The following is a 26,925-nucleotide window of genomic DNA, read 5'->3' on the forward strand; positions in this document are numbered from 1 at the left end:
ACAAAAGGTTTGAGATTAAAAGGAAAAAACACCCTCCGTGGTCACAAAAAATTTTTTTTTTTTTTTTTTTTTTTTTTTTTTTTTTTTTTTTTGGCGACGAGTCTCGCTCTGTCACCCAGGCTGGAGTGCAGTGGCGCGGTGTCAGCTCACTGCAAGCTCTGCCTCCCGGGTTCCTGCCATTCTCCTGCCTCGGCCTCCCAAGTAGCTGGGACAACAGGCGCCCGCCACCACACCCCGCTAATTTTTTTTTTGTATTTTTAGTAGAGACGGGGTTTCACTGTGTTAGCCAGGATGGTCTTGATCTCCTGACCTCGTGATCCGCCCACCTCAGCCTCCCAAAGTGCTGGGATTACAGGCGTCAGCCACCACACCCAGCCCAACTATTTTTATTTTTTGTATATTACCTTCCATTTTTTTCTCCTCATGCATACATTTTATGTGCATATTTTAATATAGATACACTCATTATTTACATGAAATTTTTATTTTTTTTGAGACAGGATCTTGCTCTTTTACCCAGGCTGGAGTGCAGTAGTACAATCACCTCTCACTGCAGCCTTGACCTCCTGGTTTTAGGTGATCCTCCCACTCAGCCTTCCAAGTAGCTGTGACTACAGGCACATGCCACCATACCCTGCTAATTTTTTAATTTTTTGTAGAGATGGGGTCTCATTATGTTACCTAGGCTGGTCTCAAACTCCTGAACTCAAGCGATCCTCCTGCCCCAGCTTCCCAAAATGCTAGGATTACAAGCATGAGCCACTGTGCCTGGCCGAAATTTTATATTTTATACATCTTCTCAGCATTTTCTATGTTTCCCTAGAGTCCTCGTAATTGTAACCATACTCACTGGGTGACATTGCACTGTGGTGCTATGATGTAATGTGCTCTCATTCCCCTGTTGTGGAGTTATTAAAGCTCTTTTATGTCAGATAATGCTGCAGTAAGTGTCTGCATGCATCCATAGCTCTCTCCTGTTTTTATTTCTGCCACTTATATATTGCTTCTTTCCTTTCCTTAAAGACTCACGCAATTTACAGTGTCATCATCAGTGTAAGGGTGCCAATTTAAGTCATTGTTTCCAGAACTAAGCATTACCACTTTTTAAAAATCTTGTAATTTTAATAAAAATGAAAATGGCACCCCAAATGTGCTTTTGATTTTATTTCTACTGAGGATATACTTCAGTCTTTCATGTGTTTATTTACTAGGTCTGTTTCCTCTTCTGGGAAACCCTATTCATTACTAATTTATCTTGATGATTTTCTTAAGTTTGAGTGAGAGAAAGCGATGCTTTGAGCTACATTCAGTTATGGGTCAGTGTTACTGTTACTAAGAAGGTAGAACATGGCCGGGCATGATGGCTTACACCTGTAATCCCAGCACTTTGGGAGGCCAAGGTTGGGTAGATTACCTGAGGTCAGGAGTTCGAAACTAGCATGGGCAACATGGTGAAACCCCGTCTCTACTAAAAGTACAAAAATTAGCTGGGCATGGTGGTGGGCACCTGTAATCTCAGCTACTTGGGAGTCTGAGGCAGGAGAATCGCTTGAAACTGGGAGGCAGAGATTGCAGTGAGCCGAGATTGTGCCATTGCACTCCAGCCTGGTGACAGAGGAAACCCCATCTCAAAAAAAAAAAAAAAAAAAAAAGGCAGAACATTTGCTTCAGAATCATTTCTTTAGTATTTTCTCCTCACTCTTTCCCTCTGTCATCCAAATTACATCTAGTGGTGAATGCTGTCAAGTTCACATACTATTGAAACAGAGTGAGATTGTAAACAGAGGCCAGGCGCGGTAGCTCACACCTGTAATCCCATCACTTTGGGAGGCCAAGGCGGGCGGATCACGAGGTCAGGAGATTGAGACCACGGTGAAACCCCATCTCTACTAAAAAATTTAAAAAATTAGCCGGGCGCAGTAGCGGGCACCTGTATTCCCAGCTACTTGGTAGGCTGAGGCAGGAGAATGGTGTGAACCCGGGAGGTGGAGTTTGCAGCGAGCCTACATCGTGCCACTGCACTCCAGCCTGGGCAACACAGTGAGACTCCATCTCAGAAAAAGAAAAGAAAAGAAAAGAAAAAGAAAAAAGAAGAGATTGTAAACAGAATGTGTACATGGCATGGATGAAAGTGGTAAGGAGAGGCTGGGCGCGGTAGCTCACGCCTGTAGTCCCAGCACTTTCGGAGGCTGAGACAGGCAGACCACTTGAGGCCAAGAGCTCAAGACCAGCCTGCCCAACATGGGAAAACCCCATCTGTACTAAAAATACAAAAAAATTAGCCAGTGGACCCGTAGTCCCAGCTACTTGGGAGGCTGAGGTGGTAGGATTGCTTGTGCCCAGGAAGCAGTGGTTTCAGTCAGCTGAGATCACGCCACTGCCCTTACCCCAGCATGTGTGGAGAGGCCATTATAAAAGCCATAATCAGTCTTGCCCACTATAAGAACCATGAAGATGATTCTGTAGACACTGCTTTCCTGGTGACCTGGGAGAAACTAAAAAGTTTCCCAAACTAGTCAACCTCAGGAGGATACAAAAATGACACTGCATTTTGCCATTTGTAAAATGTGGGTCTTTTTATTTGTTGGGAGATGCTTTCCCAGGCATGGTGGCTAGGAACGGGTTCCTCTGAGTCATTTATACATGTTTGCCCAATCTCCCTTGTGATTAACTATACCCAAATATGAATCAACTGGCCAATAGGAGGGGTATAAGCCACAACTAGGAAACACATTTTCTCTATTTAAGGCAAACCAGCCCATACATAGTTCAGACCCACAACTTTGGACATCTTAGTCTTGCTCTTACCAGCTGAGGTTACTGAGCCCAATCCAATCTCAGCAGTTAAGGACGATTTTCTTGCTAGTCTGGAAATTACATGAGGATGAGTGGACATCCAGTCATTGTATTATGTGCCTAGCCTTGCCAGCAGATGTCACTACACGAAACCACATTTTCCGAAGATATGACTGGAAGGAAAGGACAAGCTTTAGAAAGACCGAGTCCGACCATTGTGACCCTCTTCTCCCATGGCTTCCATTAATACCCCTGGAAAACTATCAAGGATATGTATATATCCATGGTTCCCAACAGTCCTGAGGCCTAAACTCAGCAAGTCAAGACCCAAGGCTCTGGGCAGAGTCAGAGTTCTTATCCAGAGACCTTCTCCAGATTGGGTGGGGAGCACAGCTGCTGTAGGAAGGATGGCAGGCCATTTAAATGGGGGATATGCATGATAGAGTTATCTAGGAACAAGAGCCATAGTCTTGGAGCTGTTCCAGATGTCATGTGGAGCTGATATCTCAGGCAAAGCACTCCACCCACCCTCTGCCCTGCCCCTCTGTCCACATGGGTGGGGGCTATCCCTTGCCTAAGGGCTGTAGGCTAGGGCTGATCCATGGGTTCTGGGGGCTCCCCAGTGACAGCCAGGCATAGCCACACCATGTCAAGATGCTGGGAAAGTTCCTAGCAGCTTATACCATCATGACTCTTCTCCTTCCAGACAACTATAAGTAGCATTAGTAATCTGGGAGAAAGAACCGTTGGCAGCTCTTCTGTAAAGACCTTCATTCCACGTGTCTGTCCATGGAGGAATAAAGACAGAAATCCTTCCCTGGCCTGCAGTGTCCTGCATGGTCTGTCTTCTGGCTAACTCTCCAGGCCCATCTCACACAAACCTGCTTCCTTCTCAGTGCCGCAGCGTCACTGGCCTTCCTGCAATTCCTTAGGAGTGTGCGGGTTTCTTCCTTCTTTGCACATACTCTTTACTCTGCCTGGAATGTTCTTCCTCCGTGTTCTTCTTGGCCTATTTTCACTAATCCTTCAGATCTCAGCTCAAATATAATTTTCTCAGGAAACCTTTTCCTGAACCCTCCAGGCTAAATCAAGCCCCCCACTGCTATGCTCTTATAGCACACCGTGCTTTTCTTCATAGCACTTGTCTCAGTTTGTAATTATACATTTATGTGTGTGATATTTGGGTTCTTTACTTTCTGTCTCCCCAACACACACCCTAGACTGTAAGTTCCATGAGGGCAGTGTCCATTTTACTTACCATTGCTTTCTCAGGACCTGGCAGAGTTCATGGCACTGAGTAGGCATTCAATAACTATCGGATGTATGCATGAATGGCAAGTGGGTAAATGAAGGAAGTTAGAAAACATAGTGTTACTCTCATACATACATTTATATAGTATTTGCATGTGAAATATAGTGCCTAATTCTGATCACTCTACCTGCAAAGGAAGATATATCAGAGTCGGGGAAAGTCATCTAAATTGATCTAAGTGGAGACTACTATACCAGGCAAAATGTTAAAAGATTGTGAAAAGATAAAGGCTGATATCATGATCCATGTATATGAAAATATAAAGGTGATACATGCAGATTTGTTTTCCAAATCCCAAAAGTCAACGCTAAGGGTCATTTTTTAAAAAACGGACTGTGGATTCCCCAGAGGAGGGACCGTGTGTTATTTATCTGCGTATCTCCAGCACCTAACATGATGCCTGGCACTTAATAGGGACTCAAGAAATGTGTTCTGAACTATTTTTGTTGTTAGCTTAAAGGAGGTAGACTTGAGTCGAAGGATAAATAAGGTAGTATGCAATTATTCACTTGGGAAACCCCAGAGGCAAAAAAAGAAAAGTATGAATAGGGTCAAGAAGGGTTCCTTTACATGTATAGACAATAGCTACACAATGGACTGTTTCAGGGACATTAGGGCCATTCAAGGCCCGTCCGTTGACCTTTTGAGATCATCCTTACGAAGGCAATTACCGTGTGCTCCCACAAAGTGCATCTTCTTCCCACCAGGAAAGACCAAATTCTAAGCTGTATGTCATTGGTCTCGCCCTACCCTAGTGCCTCCATGCTATCGCCTTCAGTGCCCTCCACTCTTGGGCACAGACCCTTGGTCCCTTGGCATATTCTACTCTGTTTCCCACCAGAAAAGGGAAAATCCCAGAAGGTGGTGCCCTTCAGTCAGAAGTAAAAATGGCTGCATCTCTCAGGGCAACCAGTGCCTGGGCCTGGCATTCCTGAGCCCACAGCAGGGAGGCCATTAGCCCCAGTCCCAAGAATCCCTGCAACCAGCATCCCTGGCATTTAGCCTTCCATCCCTGGCACTTAACCCCCTGGCCCCATAAGAAGGGACATTTCAAATAGTTTTTCTTGGAGCCATGGAGGGTTCAAAAGAATTCTTGAACATTAAAAAAAAAATCCTCCAAAAACAGCTATTGAGCTGCTTGGCCTCACTTATTTCTTCCCTCTCCCAGCAGTGTGGAGCTTAAGGAAAAGGTTGAGGATTTGGATGTGTGTCCATTAGCCTCATTCCAGCCAGTTCCACAGGTCTCGTACAAGATACTACAGAGTCCCAGGCCCCAGGAGGGGTGAAGGCTGCATCCTGTCCCAAAGCTGGGTCTGAAGGAATAGGCATCAGGAAAAGACATACCTTGACTCTTGTCAGTGGTGCACTGGTGCCTCATGAAAACTAGGCTTGGGGCTTCCCTCTTTGCTTCCCACCCCTCCCCTTCCAGGAGCCTATAAATCACTGAGTATTAAATACTGTCTGGAGGACCCTGTTCCCCCACCCCTACCCTGAGGCTCCCTGCCAGGCAGAAGGCTGCAAGCTAAGCAGGGAGAAAAGAGAGAATGGGCAGCAGGCAGGGGTGCCCATCATTAATCAACCAAACACAGCGGCCAGCCACTCTTTCCAGCAGCATTCTGGCAGGCTGGGCAGGCGATGCAGCCAGTGTTTTCTGGCAATGGAGAGCACAGTCCCGCAAGAATTCCCCTTATTTGGCTGCCCCACCCAAGAGGTGGGGAGACAGAGTCAAGGAGTGAGTCCTTTTCTCTTTTGATTTTTGGTAGTTTCAGAATCCAAACACACTTCTGGTCCTGTATAGATTCTTACCTCCTCTTCTACCCCCTTCCGCCAAGTCTCCCCTAGGGCCTCCTCTTGCAGCTTCACTTTTGACCCCACAAAGAGCTTTCCTACTTTCCCTGGCACGCTATTGAAGTGTCTTAGGAGTCCCGGTTCCCTAGCTCTGGCAGGCTTTCTGAAAGGGCAGTGCCAGCCTCATTCTCCTTTAATCTTCTGGTTTCTCCTTCATGGAAACCCCCCAGCTTTCTCCATCTTGCTCTCCTCCCCCAAGGTAGGAAGCTTGGAGAAAGGGAGTGGATTTGGTCCTAGGCTAGTCTTCTGGAGGCAGAGACATAATATTAAATAATAATCCTTTCACAGAATAGTTCAACTCCCATACCAGGAGCAGCTAGAAACCTCTAGACGCGCCTCCGTAATTTCTTAACATTATAAACAAAATCAGAGCTCAAGAGTGTTTAGGGATGGGGAAGGCGACAGAGAGGCAGGGGAATGACTGGTCTGGCCTGTATTTCTCACTTGTGTAGGTCTGGGTCTCTCTGACCTAGTCCACTGAGCCCCTCAGTAGTGGCTGTGCACAGTCTTTGAAAGCAGTTGGACCTGTCCCTTTTAGCTGTATAACCACCAGTACATTTTTTAACCTCTCTGTGCCTCGACTTCCTCACCTGTGAAATGGGGATGATTATACCAACTGTATAGGGTAGTCATGAGGATCAAATGAGACCATGTGTGTAAATTGCTTAGCCTGTAGTCAGCACCCAGCAAGTGGAAGCCTTCTGCACTGTAAAGCAGGGGCACGTGGCCGGTTACATTATGGCTGTTGGCTGTGTTACTTCCTTCCTGGAGCCTTGATGTTACTATCTTCACAGGCGTATGAGGAGAGGGGGGTGGTGCTTTTTTGGCATTTCAAGGAATGCAAACCCACCACTGGTTCAGGAATCCCATGGTTTCTAATCAGGAGAAGAATTCAGAATTGGGTGTACAGGGCAAAGAAATCGACAGGATTGGTATCTAAACCCTAACTCGGCATTCTGGGCAAACACCCAGGAGGCCAGAGAGTTGGACTAAGCTTTTGGGTGGGACTTCCAGGGAAGGTGCCAACTTGTGTGATATTATCAGAGTGGCAAGAAAGAAGCAAGGCCAAGCTGCTTCCTACCCCAGCAGAATACAGGCTACTTTGTAGACTACCAGGCCTTTGCCAAAGTTGAATGGAAGCAGGGGTCACAGAGGCCACTAGTGGAAGGTACTGGAACATTCCAGGCCCTTCTGCTGCACAACGCAACTCCTCGAGGCCTTGAACCATCAGGGGCTTCCAGAATTGGGTACAAGGTCCTCATCTTCCACCATGCACAGCAGGAGAAATCACTGCTGAAAGCAGCACTGTTCTAAGAGCCACTAAGTTACTAAGTGGGAGGAATGTCAGTCAGCCCTTTGGGACTTTTTCATCAGATAGACAGACTTGACTGCCAAGGCCATTTTGTTGAGCCAGGGCCGTCTTGTGGAGCAGATGTGTTGGGGACAGGAAATCCACAGTAAAAACCAGGAATAGACACCAAATTCAGTCAGGGTTGAAGTGTTGGGTGGGATATAACTGGGCTTCATTCTTTCAGTCAGAAGTAGATTTACAGTGGCTGGGTGCAGTGGCTTCATGCCTGTAATCCCAGCACTTTGGGAGGCCTAGGCAAGCAGATCACTTGAAGTCAGGGGTTTGAGATCAGTCTGGCCAACATGGCAAAACCCCGTCTCTACTAAAAATACAAACATTAGCTGGGCATGGTGGCACATGTCTATAATCCCATCTACTCAGGAGGCTGAGGCAGGAGAATTTCTTGAAACTGGGAGGCAGAGGTTTCAGGGAGCTGGGATCGCGCCACTGCATTCCAGCCTGGGCAACAGAGCGGGGCCAGAGGGTGGGGTGAGAAGTAGATTTACAGTGATGCTAGTGAAACTTAGGGAGTCAGAGCCCCTCACTCGCACACACCCCTTCCAAAGCACTGTACCTAATTCTATGTGTCTAATTTTTTAAACTCTTTTACTGAATGGGGAGCCCCCGAAGTGATTCTTTTTTTTTTCTGGGACAGTGTCTCGCTCTGTCACCTAGGTTGGAGTGCAGTGGTGCGATCTTGGCTCACTGCAAGCTCCGCCTCCTGGGTTCACACCATTCTCCTGCCTCAGCCTCCTGAGTAGTTGGGACTACAGGCACCCACCACCACACCCGGCTAATTTTTTTGTATTTTTAGTAGAGATGAGGTTTCACCTTGTTAGTCAGGATGGTCTCAATCTCCTGACCTCATGATCCGCCCACCTTGGCCTCCCAAAGTGTTGGGATTACAGGTGTGAGCCACCACACCCAGCTTGAACTGGATTTTGATGCTACTTTTTTTTTTTTTTTTTTTGAGGCAGAGTTTCCCTCAGTTGCCCAGGCTAAAATGTAGTGACACAATATTAGCTTGCTGCAGCCTTGATCTCCTGGGTTAAGCAATCCTCCCACCGCAGCCTCCCAAATAGCTGGGACTACAAGTACACCCCACCATACCTGGCTAATTTTAAAATTTTAGTAGAGACCAGGTCTCACTATGTTGTCCAGGCTGGTCTCGAACTCCTGAGCTCAAGTAATCCTCCCACTTCAGCTTCCCAAATTGCTGGGATTACAGGTGTGAGCCACCATACCTGGCCCTTTTAATGATACTTGATGCCTGATTTGGTGCATGGTGTGAAGGGAAGCCTGTAATCCAATTACCAAGGCGCCCGGCTGATTTTTTTTTTTTTAAGACGAAACATCAGGCCTCACAAAATCTGGAGCCTTCCCCACCAGCAGCCTGCAGGACCGTTAGCCTCAACTTTCAGGAGGGGATCAGGAATATTAGTTGGAGAAATAGTCAAATACTTAACTAACCAACACTGACTCAACATTGCTGGATGCACTAGCTTGTACTAGTTGCTGATAAGAAATGACAGAGTTGACTGGGCATGGTGGCTCACGCCTGTAATCCCAGCACTTTGGGAGGCTGAGGCGGGCAGATCACGAGGTCAGGAGTTTGAGACCATCCTGGCCAATGTGGTGAAACCCCGTCTCTACTAAAAGTACAAAAATTAGCCGGGCATGGTGGTGCGAGCCTGTAGTCCCAGCTACTCGGGAGGCTGAGACAGGAGAATCGCTTGAACCCAGGAGGCAGAGGTTGCAGTGAGCTGAGATCGCGCCATTGCCCTCCAGCCTAGATGACAGAGCGCGACTCCGTCTCAGGAGGGGAAAAAAAAGAAGACCAGCCTAGGCAACATGAGAAAACCATGTCTTTACCAAAAATACAAAAATTAGCCAGGTGTGGTGGCAACTGCCTGTAGTCCCAGCTACTCTGGAGGCTGAGGTGGGAGGAGGATTGCTTGAGCCTGGGAAGTTGAGGCTGCAGTGAGCTATGATTGCACCACTGCACTTCAGCCTGGGTAACAGAGAGAGAGTAAGACTATCTCAAAAAACAAAAAGGAAAAGAAAAAAAGAAATACCAGAGTTAATGAGTTCCTTTGCTTTCAGTTGGGGAGAAAAGACAACCATGTTTAAAATGACTTGGAGAAATTATAAAGCTACCTTAAGGCCGGGCACAGTGACTCATGCCTGTAATCCCAGCACTTTGGAAGGCCAAGGCGGGCAGATCACCTGAGGTCGGGAGTTCAAGACCAACCTGACCAACATGGAGAAACCCCGTCTCTACTAAAAATACAAAAATTAGCTGGGCATGGTGGCGCATGCCTGTAATCCCAGCTACTTGGGAGGCTGAGGCAGGAGAATCGCTTGAACTTGGGGGGACGGAGGTTATGGTGAGCCGAGATTGTGCCATTGCACTGCAGCCTGGGTAACAAGAACGAAACTCTGTCTCAAAAAAAAAACCAAAAAAACAAAACAAAACAAAACAAAAAAGCTACCTTAAGCTACTGTAAAATTATTCTGGGCTGCAAACTGAACACCTAAGTCCTGAAAGAATTAGTGCTGATAAGGGCAGATGAGGAACACTTGGAGAAACTGAGGGCTAATTTGAAGCTAAAGTAAATGATGGTGAAGATGGAGTTGCAGGGCAGAGGGATATCTCTGCCCTGGCACAGAAAATAAAATTGAATAAAAATCTGTGGTGATATTTTGTAGTCATCTACAGCAATTTATAGCTACAATATAAATGATATTTTTTTTTCTTTTTTCTTTTTTTTTTTTTTTAGACAGAGTCTCGCTCTGTTGCCCAGGCTTGAGTGCCATGGTGTGATCTCGGTTCACTACAACTGCCACCTTCTGGGTTCAAGAGATTCTCCTGCCTCAGCTTCCTGAGTAGCTAGGATTACAGGCATGTGCCACCACACCTGGCTAATTTTTTGTTTTGTTTTTAGACGGAGTCTCACTCTGTCGCCCAGGCTGGAGTGCAGTGGTGCAATCTCGGCTCACTGCACCCTCCACCTCCCAGGTTCAAGCAGTTTTCTGCCTCAGCCTCCCGAGTAGCTGGGATTACAGGCACCCGCCACCATGCACACCTGGCTAATTTTTTGTATTTTTTTTTTAGTGGAGACAGGGTTTCACTATGTTGGTCAGGCTGGTCTTGAACTCCTGACCTCGTGATCCTCCCGCCTTGGCTTCCCAAAGTGCTGGGATTACAGGTATGAGCCACCGCACCTGGCCATAAATGATATTTTTCGACTCTGAAAATAAACTCTGGGGCCTATGCCCAGGGTCTAAATGAAATCAGACCATAGACCACTTTTCAAATTACTCATCTCTTTTGTTATATTTTCATATCTTTGAATTGGTTTTTTGTTTGTTTGTTTGTTTGTTTTGACAGAGTCTCACTGTGTTGTCCAGGCTGGAGTGCAGTGGCATGTTCTCAGCTCACTGCAGCCTCTCCCTCCCAGGTTCAAGCGATTCTCCTGCCTCAGCCTCCCAAGTAGCTGGGACTACAGGGGCCCACTACCACACTCGGCTAATTTTTTTTAAATTTTATTTTTATTTTTTGAGACAGAGTCTTGCTCTGTCACCCAGGCTGGAGTGCAGTGGCGCAATCTTAGCTCACCGCAAGTTCCACCTCCCAGGTTCACGCCATTCTCCTGCCTCAGCCTCCCAAGTAGCTGGAGCTACAGGCGCCCGCCACCACGCCCGGCTAATTTTCTTGTATTTTTAGTAGAAACGGGGTTTCACTGTGTTAGCCAGGATGGTCTTATCTCCTGACCTCGTGATCCACCCACCTTGGCCTCCCAAAGTGTTGGGATTACAGGTGTGAGCCACCACACCCAGCTTGAACTGGATTTTGATGCTACTTTTTTTTTTTTTTTTTTGAGGCAGAGTTTCCCTCAGTTGCCCAGGCTAAAAGGTAGTGACACAATATTAGCTTGCTGCAGCCTTGATCTCCTGGGTTAAGCAATCCTCCCACCGCAGCCTCCCAAATAGCTGGGACTACAAGTACACCCCACCATACCTGGCTAATTTTAAAATTTTAGTAGAGACCAGGTCTCACTATGTTGTCCAGGCTGGTCTCGAACTCCTGAGCTCAAGTAATCCTCCCACTTCAGCTTCCCAAATTGCTGGGATTACAGGTGTGAGCCACCATACCTGGCCCTTTTAATGATACTTGATGCCTGATTTGGTGCATGGTGTGAAGGGAAGGGAGAGGGAGCAGATGTAGAATCAGGTGGAGAATGTCAAAGATACTGTAGCTTATTTGTCCCTGGGGACAATTGTAGTTTTGAGGCAGACTTGAAGAAGGTAAGTGGGAACAGTGGAGAAGAAAGAAATTTAAAGTGGGGCATGAAACAGATCTTTTGGTTTATACACAGTCTCCTGGGAATGTACTCAACCAGCATCCCCTCTCCAGAGACTTTCCTCTGGGAGGGTGTGCCTGGGAAAGTCGGGTGTGGAGGATGCAAACTGTTCCCACTAAGGCACTGCTCTAGAAACCAACTGGTTTCTCAAGGTACCCACATGACACAGCAGAACTAGAGTGTACTTTAATTCATTTTTCATGAAGCACCATCTGCATGCTGGTCACAGTGCTAGGTATTATGGAGAGATGACCAAGACATACCTGCTTTCCTTAGGAAGCTTATATATTTTAGTGCAGGAGGGCTTTTTTTTTTTAATGAGAAATACCAGCCTGGATATTCCATAGTCCAAAGAGCCACATCTTCTGTCTCTCACAGTGACTTTAGGGATATCTTAAGGGCAGGTATATTTGTTTCCTGGGATATTACCCTGAAAAGATTAGCAGAGTCTCCCACACATCATCAATCTCTCAGAGATAAATTTATCTAAATCCTTTTTTGTTTTTCAAAACAGCTTGGTCGAGGTATAATTTATAAACCATAAAATTCACCCATTACTCATGTATAATTCTATTATTTATTTATTTATTCATTGAGACAGAGATCTCGCTCTGTTGCCCAGGCTGGAGTGCAGTGCCACAATCTCAGCTCACTGCAACCTCCACCTCCCAGGTTCAAACGATTCTTCTGCCTCAGCTGGGAATTCTTCCTAGTAGCTGGGATTACAGGCACCTGCCACCACGCCCAGCTAATTTTTATATTTTTAGTAGAGATGGGGGGCGGGGTGTCTCCATGTTGGCCAAGCTGGTCTCGAACTCCTGACCTCAAGTGATTCACCCACCTTGGCCACCCAAAACGCTGGGATTACAGTTGTGAGCCACCATGCCCAGCCTATTTTTATTTTTACTTTTTTGGGACAGGGTCTCACTCTGTCACCCAGGGTGGAGTGCAGTGGTATGATCATGGCTCACTGCAACCTCCACCTCCCAGGCTCAACAGATCTGCCAGCGCAGCCTTCCGAGTAGCTGGGACTACAGGCATGTGCCACCACACTCGGCTAATTTTTGTATTTTTTGTAGAGACAGGGTTTCACCATGTTGACCAGGCTGGTCTTGAACTTCTGGGTTCAAGTGATCCTCCCACCTTGGCCTCCCAAAGTGGTGTGATTACAGGTGTGAGCCACCACGCCGGGCCGATTCTATTATTTTTAAGTATATTTATAGAATTGTGCAACTATCATAACATTCTAGCTTAGGAACATTCCCATCACCCCAAAGAGTTTGAAAAAGTGTTGATTGGCAGGTAATCCCTGCTCCCACCTCTAGTCCAAGGAATCACAAATCTGCTTGCTCTCTCTGTAAATTTGCCTTTCTGGGCATTTCATATACGTCGAATCATAACATATGTAGTTCTTTGCGCCTGGCTTCTTTCATTTAGCATAATGTTTTCAAGGTTCATTCATGCTGTAGCAAATATCAGTAGCTTGTTCCTTTTTGTGGCTGAAAAGTACTCCATCTAAATTCTTTTTTTTTTTTTTTTTTAATACGGAGTCTCTGTCAACCAGGCTGGAGTGCAGTGGCGCGATCTCAGCTCATGGCAACCCCTGCCTCCTGGGTTTAAGCAATTCTCCTGCCTCAGCCTCCTGAGTAGCTGGGATTATAGGCATGCACCACTACGCCCAGCTAATTTTTGTATTTTTAGTAGAGACAGGGTTTCACCATGTTGGTCAGGCTGGTCTTGAACTCCTGACCTCATGATCTGCCCACCTTGGCCTCCCAAAGTAGTGGGATTACAGGCATGAGTCACCATGCCTGGCCCTAAATTCTTTTAGAAGTTGTTTATGTTTTGAGGCAACACTGAACGGGATGCAGAAGTCCTGGTCCTTTGCTTGTCTCTGATTTGCTGAATGGCCTCTGACAAGTCCTTCCCTTGTCTGGGCATCTGTTTCTTTTTTTTTTTTTTTTTTTTTGAGACGGAGTCTTGCTCTGTCGCCCAGGCTGGAGTGCAGTGGCCAGATCTCGGCTCACTGCAAGCTCTGCCTCCCGGGTTTACGTCATTCTCCTGCCTCAGCCTCCCGAATAGCTGGGACTACAGGCGCCTGCCACCTCGCCCGGCTAGTTTTTTGTATTTTTTAGCAGAGACGGGGTTTCACCATGTTAGCCAGGATGGTCTCGATCTCCTGACCTCGTGATCCGCCCGTCTCGGCCTCCCAAAGTGCTGGGATTACAGGCTTGAGCCACCGCGCCCGGCCTGGGCATCTGTTTCTAGGTCTGTAATGTGAGAGGCTGAATCACATATAGTTTCTAATGTTTCTTCCAATTGTTTGTTTAAAATCTACTTTGTATTTTTCTTAGAGTGCCATTAAGTTCAATATTCTAGAGTTTCATTTTATTATTATTTATTTGTGTATTTATTTATTTATTTGCTCTGTCGCCCTGGCTGGAGTGCAGTGGCTCACTGCAAGCTCCGCCTCCTGGGTTCATACCATTCTGCTGCCTCAGCCTCCTGAGTAGAGTAGCTGGGACTACAGGCGCCCGCCACCACGCCCGGCTAATTTTTTTCGTATTTTTAGTAGAGAGGGGTTTCACCGTGTTAGCTAGGATGGTCTCGATCTCCTGACCTTGTGATCCACCTGCCTTGGCCTCCCAAAGTGCTAGGATTACAGGCGTGAGCCACTGCGCCTGGCCTATTCTAGAGTTTTAATGTCTCTGATCCTACATTTACCCTTTACCTCTTTGAAAACTTAAACCATATCATTTATTGTTAAGGATGAGAATCTTCATTTTATTTATTTATTTATTTAATTTATTTTTGAGACGGAGTCTCATTCTGTCACCCAGGCTGGAGTGCAGTGGCACGGTCTCGGCTCACTGCAGCCTCCGCCTTCCAGGTTCAAGGGATTCTTCTACCTCAGCCTCCCAAGTAGCTGGGACTACAGGCGCATGCCACCATGGTCAGCTAATTTTTGTATTTTAGAAGAGACGGGGTTTCACCATGTTGGCTAGGCCGGTCTTGAACTCCTGGCCTCAAGTGATCTGCCCGCCTCAGCCTCCCAAACTGCTGGGGTTACAGGCATGAGCCACCACACCCAGCCGAGAATCTTCATTTTAAAAGGGTTGCCATTTAGCAAGGAAAGTAGATGCCCACTGAGAGCAAAAGGAGACTGAAGGGGTGAATGTCAGCCAGTCTGAATGAAGAAGGAACAAGTGAGAGAACTAAGAAAGAAGACAGCATGTGGTGGGCCACAGCAAGGAACAAAATGAGTCAGAGAAAGTACTGAAGGTCAAAATCCAGGCCATCTGGCTACCCTGAGAGTAAGAGGGAAGGGATGCAGGGAGAGGGAGGCACCAGAGTGGGAAGAGATGCTGAGGGCTAGGATCCCCCTCCCTACTCTGTTCCCATAACCTCATTCATTCCCTCAACCCTCCTTCCCAATCCCTCTCAGGCTGCTTTGCTCCTTCAGTTCTGACCCCATTTCCTCAGGATCTTGTTCCCTGAGGAGCCAGTCCTGACATTTCAGACAGAGGCTGAGTAAAGGAGGTAGGTCGGAAAGAGACACAGTGTATCTGCGTCATCTTATTTTCTGTTTTATTATTTTGGAACTTGGAGGGGGGAGCAAAGACGTAAGCACTTAGAATTTACTAGGAAGTTCAGAGACTGTCTTCCAGGTACCAAGGAATACCAAGACTTCTCTAGTCTGCTGAATAATTGCTACTGGGTGTCATATTTTGAAGGGTAAAAATAGTGATTTGAAACTCCCATTCTTGTTGGTTATTGTGGCATAAATGGAGGCACAGGGTGGAATTCAAGGTGCCCTGGATGTAGGCCCAGCGAGGTCCTTCAGGAGTGGAAAGTTCCTCTCGATTCAGTAGCCAGCAGGGTAAGGCTTCCCTGCTGATCCTCTGATCTGCCAAAAGTCCCCACAGCCTTTTGCCCTTGGTAGTATCTTAGACTCGTGCAACTTTTAAGACTTGAAACCTCATAGGGACTGCTTGGGGAATGGCTATATCTCTGACTTACACCTGTAGGAAAAATAATGCCAATTCCTTGAGTCCTCATTTGTTTCTGACATTTAGCTGTGGACATCCCAAGAGCATGCTGCAGTCATGGGCCTAAGCATTTGCTGTTGGAAACCCATAAAGCAAATAAGTCTCTTATAGATTAAAAAAAATTATTGATGCACTTACTATCTTTAATCCTCTACTTTTTTGTTGTTGTTGTTAGACAGAGTCTTGCTCTGTTGCCCAGGCTGGAGCACAGTGGTGCGATCTTGGCTCACTGCAGCCTCCACCTCCTGGGTTCAAGCAATTCTCTGCCTCAGCCTCCCTAGTAGCTGGGATTACAGGCGCCTGCCACCATGCCTGGCTGATTTTTTGTATTTTCAGTAGAGATGGGGTTTCACCATCTTGGCCAGGCTGGTCTTGAACTCCTTACATGGTGATCCACCCGCTTCAGCCTCCCAAAGCGCTGGGATTACAGGCGTGAGCCACGACGCCCAGCCAGTCCTCTACTTTTGATGTTTTTAAGTGTGATCCTCTGACCCAAAGTCTCTGAAAGCAGGAACCAGGTCATGTATCCCAAATGAAATAGCATCTAGCCCAGGGCCACTTCTGCATACAGGCTTCACGGCCTACTGGCTTGTGAACTTCAGCACAGGGACAATGTCTCTGAACATTATTGTCATTCAGAGCTTAGTGCCTAGCTCAGTGTCTGGCACATAATGGTCATTTCAATAAACTTGTGATGAGCTAATTAATTAATGGCAATGATGTTGATAAGGATGACAGTAAGGGCAGTAGCAAAGTTTTGTTGCAAATTAGATGCTTTGTAATGAATGCAAGGCATCTCCCCTTAGCAGCACACAGCCTCCCCAAAGCCAAGGCTTCTTTCATTGGAGGAAGCAGGCAGGGGTTCATCTTCAGAGGTAGTCCTTATCCTCCCATCATGCCCATGCCAGGAGAAGCTATTAGTGATAGAGAAGAGAATAAGAGACAGCTGGTTGAGCATGATACCTAGTAAGGAGAGGACCAAATTCTCCTATGCATGCCTCCCTTGTCACTCCTCCAGCTAGGATCAACTTTAGTGTCTTGCCAGCAACTTATCAAGAAAGACCATGACTTTCTGGACTCAGAAGATCCATTTCTTCAGCTTTACCACCTCCACTGGCTCTTTTTCTACTGTCCAGGTTCTTAATTTCTAGTACCTTCGCTTTGGAATAAAGTTTAAACACAGTATCCATGGAACCATGCATATTACTCCTCTCTCTGAGGGAAGAAAGCATCTGTACAATAATGTGTCGCCTTATTTTTAGAGGTTGATGGAGCAGGGGTGATTCTGGCACAGAGAGAGGAAGCCACTTACCCAAAGTGTTTCAAGATCCTTATCCTAGGGCTTTACTTCTAAACACACATTGTCTGGCTCAGCCAATAAAAACCACTCATCTTCTCCTAAGACTGAGAATTTACATGTTGAGGGGTCCTAACATAGTATAAGTTGTCAGACAAGAAAAGCTTTCAAAAGACCAACTAGTCTACCTTTTGCCTCTCAGGCAGGACCAATGGTCTAGAAGTTGAGTGTTGGTTGGGAAAGCATTGAATCTGGAGTCAAAAGACCAAGGATGTAAGTCCTAGGTCTGCCATTTACTAAGATGATCTTGGGCAAGTCACCTAGCCTCTGTAGAACTTAACCTCCCGAAGAATGAGGACAATAATATCTGCATTTTCTGCCTTACATGCCTATTGTGATAATTAAATGAGATAATGTATGTGAAAGCTATAAAACACTAGACAAATGTTAATTTTAACATCTTAATCAGATTTGCATCTTTGGACTCTTTATGTAAGATATAAACAGTAATCCTGTGTTCTTAAGAAAATTTTACACTCATAGAGATCAGGAGCTCAGCTCTGGAGTCAGGCTACCTGGGTAACCTTGGGCATGTTACTGTACTTCTCCCTGAAGTTTCAGTGAAGAGGAAATAATACCCATTTCACAAGTGTGATCTTGAGCATTAAATAAGATAAGGTATGCATGGTACTTAACATGTACCTAGCATGGAGAGAGGAATTCAATGAATATTCGTTGCTACCATTACTGATTTTATTAATGAAGATGTGAGGCAGGGTGGTTCAATATGATTGATGTGTTAGAGATTTGAGCTAGGAATCAAAAGGACTCACTTCTTTGGACTTCAGTTTCACTACTTGCACCATGGTAAGAATCCACGTTTTTCCTTTTCCAGATTGTCATGAGGATTTTTAAAAAGTATATGAAGACTTTGAACTACTTGAAATTGAGGAACAATATAAATGCAAGATATCTTTTTTCAACTGAGTTAATTAAGCTTATAAAGACTGAGTTTTAATCAGTTCATCAATTTTGTTTATTACTCTCTGTCTTTGATTAGGTTGTCCTCTTCATGGAAAAGTAGTACAGCAATTCTTCAATCAATAAAACAGTTCAAATGTCAGATCTTGAGGTAAATCCTTCAAAACTGCAAAAGTACACTCTTTGCAAAGAAAACCTTTCTTCATGATGTTCCATTGCCTTAATTCATTCAGTGTATGTAGGCTACTTTTAATATTCAACCCACTCTTGAATTTCCACTTTGGGTATTATCTACTTTCAATATTTAATCCCAGAATGACCTCTCCTTGCCTCACAGCAGGCTCCCAGATTACCTCTTTTTCTCTGATTAGTTAGTATGGCTTCAGGGAATATCTTCTTTTTAACATTAAACTGGGCAAAACAGAAATAGAAAGAAAATCTGTAGCAAGATCAAAATAGAATTCACAGCTAAATATAAATCTGGAGGGAATTATTCAATTATTTGGATGGTCCCTAATCACAGACAATCCAGGGTTGATTGACTTTTGCTTTTTCCATATGTAGAACAAAATGATTAACAAATACCAAGAGTAATTTTTTTTCTTTTGAAACATAATGCTTTTTAATAGTATCTTAAATGTTATTTTCTTTCCCAAATCCCTTTTTATATATTGCAGCATGTGCTTTTCACAACTGCGTGCATTCTCTTTGGGGACCTTCCACTCTCATTTTGACTTGTAGGTCAGAGAGCATTGATCTGGGAAGACCAGGATTTGTTAACGGAGTCATGGTGCAAACTTGGGCAAGTTTTTTTGTCACTTTGTTCCTTTCACTCTGCTGAGCTAGACTTGGAGTGGACGACTCTGAAGGGAAATTCCCTGCTTCTTTTCAGAGTCCCAATTTAATTTACAGGCTAGCAATTGTTTTTTTAAGGTTGGATCAACACCAAGTAGGGACTTGGAAATGTGGAGAAAGACAGATGTGAGTGTCACATGAGGCAAGGTCGCCATTAAATGCACAAATATAATGCAAATCACATGCAAATAATATGCAAACCTTGCATTAATTTGTAGGCTCTTAGTTTGGAGGTTGTAAGTAGCACTGAGATCCTATAAGGATTTAAAACTAATGTTTTTTAGGTTAAATTAAATGTAATACTTTTTGAAGGTATCGCTTTCTGGGTGATTCAGGGACTCAACTGTTTAAAGTTTGACACTGCTCCCTACTCCCGCCCCCAAAAATTATTTCACTAGTGTTTGATTCCAACCTACACCCAGCGCCGCCCCCACTCTCCAGCTCAGCCTGACGTCACGTGACATTATATTTGCATACTACCTGGGACTGGGTGTGACGCGCCCCTATTCCGCGTCTTCTCATTGGTGGCGCTGGAGAACCAGCCCTCTTCTATACAGGCCAATCAGCTGCTCCTGGGATGTTGGAAAGCCGAAGGGGGCGGTGTGAGGGTGGGGTCTTGGCTTGGATCGCTAGGCACATCGACCAATCATCCTCGGAAAGGGAAGGGTAAGCCGTGGATTGGCTGGGGTGGAAGGTCTGGGTTTTCGCAGTCCAATGACAGCTCTAGGATGAGGGGGCCGGTCCCCGCCCCGTAGAGCAGATAAGCAGCGGCAGCGGGGGTTGGGGGGCTGTGTGGGGCTCGCTGTGGGGCTGAGGCAGGCAGCCGGGCGGGCCATGGCAGGGGCCGCAGCGGGCGGCAGAGGCGGAGGTGCCTGGGGCCGGGGCGCGGAGGGTCGGGGGGGCGGGTCGGGGGGGCTCCGACGGGGCCTGCTCTCGCTCCAGCCCCCGTCGGCTCCCCCCGGCTGGGCTGCAGCCCTCTCCAGGGCCACAGACCGATCCCTTCCAGCTGCAGGCAGCCGCACCAGCGCCGGGACGGGGGCGCTGGCCGTGCAGGAGGGGGGGGGGGGGGGGGGGGGGGGGAGCCGGGCTGGACGGGTGCCGTGGGAGGAGCCGTTGGGGGGGGGGGCGCGTGACCGGGGGAAGGGGACGGGGAGAAGTGTGAGGGGAAAGTGGATGGGGGCGAGGGAAGAGAAAGGGGGCGTTCAGAGTCTATGAGGGCGGAAGGAGCGAGAGCGAGGAGCCTTGAAACGTGGGGAGCACCACTGGGACGGAGTGTGCGGGGAGTCGGGTCCCGGAGGTGAGAGGAGGGACCTGGCAGATGGAGGCTGGCTTTGGGGGCGTAACCGAAAAGTGGGCAGAGGTGTCGTGTGGGGTGAGTGGAAGATGCAGGGGTTGGGAGCGAGGCGTGAGGAGGAGTGGCGGGTGGTGGGGGTGCCCCGTGCGGAGGGTTGGCGCTGGGAGCAGGAGTCGGTGGGCGCTGGACGCCTGCACGGGGAGGGGGAGGGGCATGGAGCAGAGCCCCGTGCAGCCATGTGTTACTTCTCCAGCTTGAGTTTGGTCCCAGCATCCCTCTCTACTGCGCTGGAGTTCCATTCTCCACCACTTCACGTGCGCTTCCCTTTATGCCACCTCCTGGAGCTGATTTCTTCTCAGCCCTTTGGAATAAGTTAGTTTAACGGCTTTTACCGTGGTGCAAATGCCACCCTCCCTACATTCTTCTCCCTGTGTCCCAGAAGTTGTATGTTCCCAGATTGTTGACCTGCTTAATATGGCTGTCTCATTCCAACCATCGTTTGTGTGCGAGCGTGTGTGTGTGTGTGTGTGTGTGTGTGTGTGTGTGTGTGTGTGTGTGTGCGGGGAGAGACCTGGGCAGTTTTGCCCCCTGTCTTTCTACCCCCTTCATCCCCCTACCCACCAAGGCTGTTTTGTCCTGGGCATTGCAGCCAACGTGGCAGTGGGGTGAGGGCTACAGTCAAGTGCACGGTGGCAGGTACCCCACTTTCTGAACAGCACTGAAATGGGTTCTTAATAACAGCTTGATGTGGTGGCTGTGGGGAAACTAGGGAGAAGCAAACTTAACCTTGCTTTCATACTCCAATCTGTGACGGATCCCACAAATGCAAGTACTTAGGAACGGAAAAAGGAACCTACTTGCATGAGGAGGTTGGCAATAAGTTGAAAGTGAGGCTTGTATTTGATTCACACCAGATGTGAAAAGATCATTGCACACTTCCAAAGCCGGAGCCTCTACCAAATGTACAAAAGTCATGATCCCTGCCATCTTAACGGTTAATGACGTTCTCTAAACCAGAGTCTCTTGAGCTTCTGATGATTACTAAGCCTAGTTACTGCACATCTTCCTGCTTCTGCAGGGCTATTACAGAGTAGTAGCTACTACAGGGCTACTCCTTGCTAGGTAGGAATGGGATTAAGAGGATCTCTGAGGTAGAAAGCCCCCAAGTCTTTCTGGACTTTCCACTGTATATGTTAGCATCACATCTTGGGATGCAGAAACTTGGTCAAATCCGGTAGCAAGATGGTGACCAAGTAGTAACAGTATGTTTAGAATCTGGTGGTGCGAAGTAAGGCAATGCCCAGACTAACTCATGCCTATCATGAGTTATAAAGCAAACCACATGACTACAAACCTGTTGGTTTTGTTTGGGCTTCCTTGAAACCCCGGGAAGTTGGTAGAACAAGAATCAGAACCTTAGTCACTTTTAGTGGAAAACAACAGAAAGCCTACCTGTATAGTAGCTGGAAACTGATTAGCAATCATATTTTAAGATCGGTTATTTTGTGTCTGCTATAGAACTAATATTAAAAGGACAATTGCTGGTGGATGCTGTGGAAGGGAGACGAATGTAGGTTTGGATGTCTAGGTTCATTATACGGCCTGCTCCTTTTATAGAGCCAGAGGCCCTGGGATACTGGTAGAAATGTAGGAAGCTAGAGCTCTGCATAACTTGTCGGGTGATTTAGGGCAAGTTGGGTGGACTCTTGCTTATAGATTGGGCTGATCAATAATTTATCCACTTATTAATATCCCAGAAGCTTTAATAAGGCATTTGCCTAGTTGGTAGTGGGGGGGATTATCTGTAGATTTTCAGTATGGCAGGAGAGGGGAAAAAATAGGAGGAGGAGAGAGTCGCCAGAGCATGTGGCCTTCTTTGTGGCCAGGCATTAGGGGAATGTACCTGGCCTCTGTTTTGGAGGCACATCAGGGCTTTTACATGTTAACTTAAGCCCACATATGTGTTCACATTATTTCCATTCCTTGGCCTTGGAAAGCACCAGAGGTGGTTTTCTCTAGGACAGTAGAGTATATGGGATAAAAGGAAACCCCTTGTAGTCATAAACCTTTAAGAGAATGGCACTGGGAACTGGAGTGCCTGGGTTTTAAATCCAGGTTCTGCCATTTACTAGATGTGTGACTTTGAGGAAGTTCTTTCTGTGTCTTAGTTTCCTCATCTGTGGATAATAATATCTATATCATAAGAATTAAATGAGTTAATAGATAGAAAGTGCTTAAAACGTGCCTGGCACATGAGAAATTTATAAAAGTGTTTACTGCTGCTTATATTATTATTCCCTCTGCTCGCCAAGGTGAGAGCACTGTCGGCCAGAGCCCATTGCCTTTTCAGGCTTCAAAGAGCAAACCCAGATTGATCTGAAACCAGTACTACAGGTTTCAGAATTTCAGGGCCTCCTCTTGCATTTTTATTCTCTCATCTTTTAAAATGAGCTTTCTAAACAGAGCTCTGAAACCCAGCTGTTTAAAAAGGCATGTGAGCAGAGACTGGGCTTCAGGAAAAATTAAGTGTCGTCACTGTTTCTCTTGCCCATCTCAAAGTGATGTAACGCTCAGGGCTGTGCAGTTATCTCCCCACCACACATCCTGCTGTGTTATTGACAAGACATATTAGACCTTGTGAAAAGGGTTATGGTGTAAAAAGCAGGATTTGCCTTCTGCAACCATTCATCTATAAGGTATGTCTTCATAAAATAAGGAATGGCTTCATTTTTATGAACCTGGGCTAGGAGTGAGGAAGGCTGAAGAGAGTGGAGAGAAAAATGAAAGTCAGCTCTAGAAAAGCTAAGAGCCACTAGTGGGTAATAGAAACCTAAGATAAATTTCTTACTGCAATTCTCCCTTAAATTAAATTCTCTTTTGTGTCTTATGTCACTTAGAGGCTGCTAACTTTTATGCTCTTCCAGGACCATGATGAAGGACAAAATAGGACTAGGAGGTGAATTGTTCTGGGTTCTAGTCCTGCCTATCTTGTTTAGTGTGTCTGTATGTTCCTAGAATGAAGATAATGTTAATCTAGCTTTGCAAATTATTTCTCCAGTGGACCAGCCCCACTGGGACCAGCTGGGTGCCAGGGAAGCTAAATGCTGCCTTGGAACCTCCTCTGACCACCAGAACCTTCTTTAACCAGGGATTGGCAGTTATAGTCTACAGGCCATATCTGGCTGTGGACCTGTTTTTGTAAATAAAGTTTTATTGGAACCAGCCACACTGCTTCATTTAAATATTGTCTAGGGCTGCTTTTGTGCTGTCGGTGAAGAGTTGTGATAAAGACTGTAGGGCCCACAAAGCCTAAAATATTTACTATATGTTACTTTACAGAAAAGTTTGCCAACTCTTGTTTCAAACAGTGTACCTGTTTTTCCTGTATAAAGATCAGTTTCAAACGTGTGTAATATAAATCTCAGAAAATTCTAAGGGGGTAAAGAAAATGAACAAGCCTGTAGTCCCACTCATATTTTAAGGCAAAAGAAAAGAGGGTCACCTGCTTCCAGTCAGTTCTCAATCTTTGTAGAACATGGTCATGTGTGAATCCAGCCTCTCCACCCCCACCATTGTCAGGTGATGTGTTCGGTAGACATAAGCTAATTTGAATTGACACAAAACCTTAACTGTTAGGCAAATTTGCCCCCTCTCATCTCTTAACCGTTTCCCCCAACCTGACAGCCCACAACTGCGGTGAACACATTTCACAATCAGATGGAAATTACTTTAGGCTTATCTCCTGTTTTGATTTTTTTTCATTACCTTTTATTTTTCTGAACAGATTAAGGAGAGCTGGCAGTAGTCATGGTTGCCCTAAAATATTGGCTTCCCCACGGGGACATAAGAAGGGTAGTTTATATCAAATGTCGATTAGATTCCCCAGGATGGCTGTTTCGTGAATACAAGGCTGCAGTGCTTATATTATTAAATTGTTAAACGCCTTTCTTTGCAATGCTTTGAAAACTTATTTCTTGGGGGATGGGTGTTTAGATAGGTCTGGAACCATAAAAAGGAGGTTGCATATTAGAGTCCCTAAGAGAAAGCCCTCAGCAAACTGGTCCACATGGCTACTGGTGCCAGAAACAGGCTGGAGATTAGAAGAGAGTTCCAACCTTTCCATGCCAAGGCATCATCTTGCTATAATGAGGCCTGGGGGTGCAGTTAAAACCCTTTAAGAGCTACAATTGCCCTTCTAAAACCTGTGATTGAGGCAGCTTCTGTTTGAGAAGCATTAAAACACCAGACACTTCCTAGCCCAACACTGCTAACTGTTGCTTTTGACAGCTTTGCCAGCACCAGGCACATACATGGTCAGCAAAATGCACTGCTGAAGCATCTGACTCTTAAATGTTATCACCAGTGATGACATCCTTGAAACTGGGGGCTAGCTGCTTAACTGCTTTATCTCTTTGGTACCCAAAGGAGTGTGAGTCCATGTGTTCTTCAGTATTTTGGATAGCAAAGGATTATATAGTACGAAAAGGTCTCACATATATAACATGGAGCTAAGAGATCTTAAACCATTTGAGGTCAGTGTCAGAGGGGTGAGAACAACAGTGGGCTGTGATGGCAAGAGGATATTGTTCTCTCACGTTCTAGACATATAGATCTTTAGAAAGTTGGAGGGAGCAATGCAAAACTTTCATAGTGATGGTGCTAATTTGGGTGTTACCACAGTGGTTGGTGGGCTTTAATAGCCAAGAGAACACTATGCCTGTATTTTCTGCTGAATTCAGTTTATTTTGAATGGTGTGATGGGCATCAGGGCCACACTATTCCTTGATCTTGGAAGAACTGTTAGAGCATCTTCCTCCAGATTCTTAGATGACTCACATAGAGGCTTCCTGCTAAAGGATTCAGACTTTAGGGTGTGGCATGTTCTGAGGGGCAGGTCTGGTTATGGAGTTCTTACTGACACTATCACGTTTGACTCTAGCTGAAGTGTTCTGACTAGACCTGCCTGGGCTTACCCTTACTCCACAGGCAGTTTGGAGCCCTTTTATTTTATTTATTTATTTATTTTATTTTATTTTTATTTTTATTATTTTTTTGAGACAGAGTCTCACTGTGTCACCCAGGATGAAGTGCAATGGCATGATCTCGGCTCACTGCAACCTCTGCCTCCCAGGTTCAAGCTGTTCTCCTGTCTTAGCCTTTCGAGTAGCTGGGACTACAGGCGCCTACCACCACACCCAGCTAATTTTTGTATTTTTAGTAGAGATGGGGTTTCACCATATTGGCCAGGCTGTTCTCAAACTCCTGACCTTGTGATCCACCTACCTCGGCCTCCCAAAGTGCTGGGATTACAGGTGTGAGCCACCACGCCCAGCTTATTTATTTATTTTTTGGAGACGGACTCTTACTCTGTCACCCAGGCTGGAGTGCAATGGCACGATCTTGGCTTACTGCAACCTCCACCTCCAGATTCAGGCATTTCTCCTGCCTCAGCTTCCCAAAAAGCTGGGATTACAGGTGTGCACCACCATGTCCAGCTAATTTTTTTGTATTTTTATTAGAGACGGTGGGAGGGATTTCACCATGTTGGCCAGGCTGGTCTCCAACATCTGACCTCAGGTGATCCACCCGCCTTGGCCTCCCAAAGTGCTGGGATTACAGGTGTGAGCCACCACACCTGGCCCTGGAGCCCTTTTAAAGCAATGGAAAGGAAAACCTTGTATGTCACTCTCAGTTCAGAGCAAAGGTAGATGCTCACCAGAGAGTGAGTTAGTGAGAATGGACAGTCTCTTCTTGGGTTAGTAAGCTCTGCTATCCTTTGAGATGCATGTTACCCTTCTTTGTCACAGAAGTGGGAACAGGGAAGAGTGGAAGCAAAGAAAGGATGGGTGGGAAATCTGGTCAGTTCCCCCCTTCGTCTAGGTTCAGTCTTCACAGAGGGCTCCATTATTTGGTTAGCAGGATATGAATTAACCAAATATTAGCCAAATCTACTCACATTATTAGGTCAAAAACAAATCCTGATCTCAGAAAGGGAAGAGTTGTGGATGATATTTGAAATTTCTAAGTTATCTGTGCCCCAGTTTTCTCCAGTTTGTGGAGCTCATGAAGGGGCCGTTGTTGTTGGCAACAGCTGGATGGTAGGAGGTTCTCGTAACAGCTGGCTGCTAGTGTTCAGGCTCAGCTCATGGTCCCCACCAAACCTCCTGGTTTAGAAAACTCTGCCTGGCACGGTGCTTTCCCCTCAGGGTCACTACAAAGCTGAATGCCGAGCCTTGCAGTCATTTAAATGCTTCACCTTAGGCCCACATACGCCTTGATCGACCCTTACTGTGTGGGAGCACTGCAGCTAATCAAGGGTGGCTTTAATGAACTTAAAAGAATGCTATCGAAGTATTTCATAATAGAAAAACTTCAAGTCCAGGCCCTGGGGGACCTGGAACTGAAGTCCAGGCCGTGTACAGACATTTACCCTGCCCTGCTCAGGCATACAGGTTTGTGGATTTGCTCAGGAGCCCCCAAGAGTTGCTGGGGGAGTGGAGGAGGGATGGAGTGCCTTTAGCTCAGCTCTGCGTACATTAGCAGTTTGAGCTCCCAGCTCCGCAGTAAAAGGGGTGGAGGCTGGGGGAGGCCTGGGAATACTCGGAGGGTTTTGGTTGCTCTGAAGCAGCTGGCCTGTGATCAAGGGTTAAGGAGTTTTCTCTCAGAGACTGCCTGAATGTGGCTTCTTAGAGGATGGATGGTATTTGACAGAACAAAGCTATAGGTTTGGGGTGCCTCCTCTCTCTCTCTCTCTCTTTTTTTTTTTTTTTTTTTTTTT

At 46.2% G+C, this 26,925-nt stretch overlaps 1 protein-coding gene across 7 annotated transcripts in view; it reads left to right on the plus strand.

The window, feature by feature from the left end:
- The window catches only part of FAM117A (family with sequence similarity 117 member A), an 82,991-nt gene that overhangs the window by 7,332 nt on the left and 48,734 nt on the right, over positions 1-26,925 (plus strand). For 2 of the 7 annotated variants that reach the window (XM_017853930.1, XM_017853934.1), the window contains exon 1: positions 20,072-20,150. The exons of 4 other annotated variants lie outside the window; for them this stretch is intronic. The gene's annotated coding sequence lies outside the window, so the exon portion shown is untranslated. Of the gene's footprint in view, positions 1-18,077; positions 18,150-20,071; positions 20,151-26,925 lie in introns of those variants that run through there. One more of the 7 variants, XM_017853939.1, reaches the window with a different exon arrangement.

Source organism: Rhinopithecus bieti, unplaced genomic scaffold (genome assembly GCF_001698545.2).
Source record: "Rhinopithecus bieti isolate Rb0 unplaced genomic scaffold, ASM169854v2 scaffold_35856, whole genome shotgun sequence".
In the NCBI taxonomy this organism is placed as follows: Eukaryota; Metazoa; Chordata; class Mammalia; order Primates; family Cercopithecidae; genus Rhinopithecus; species Rhinopithecus bieti.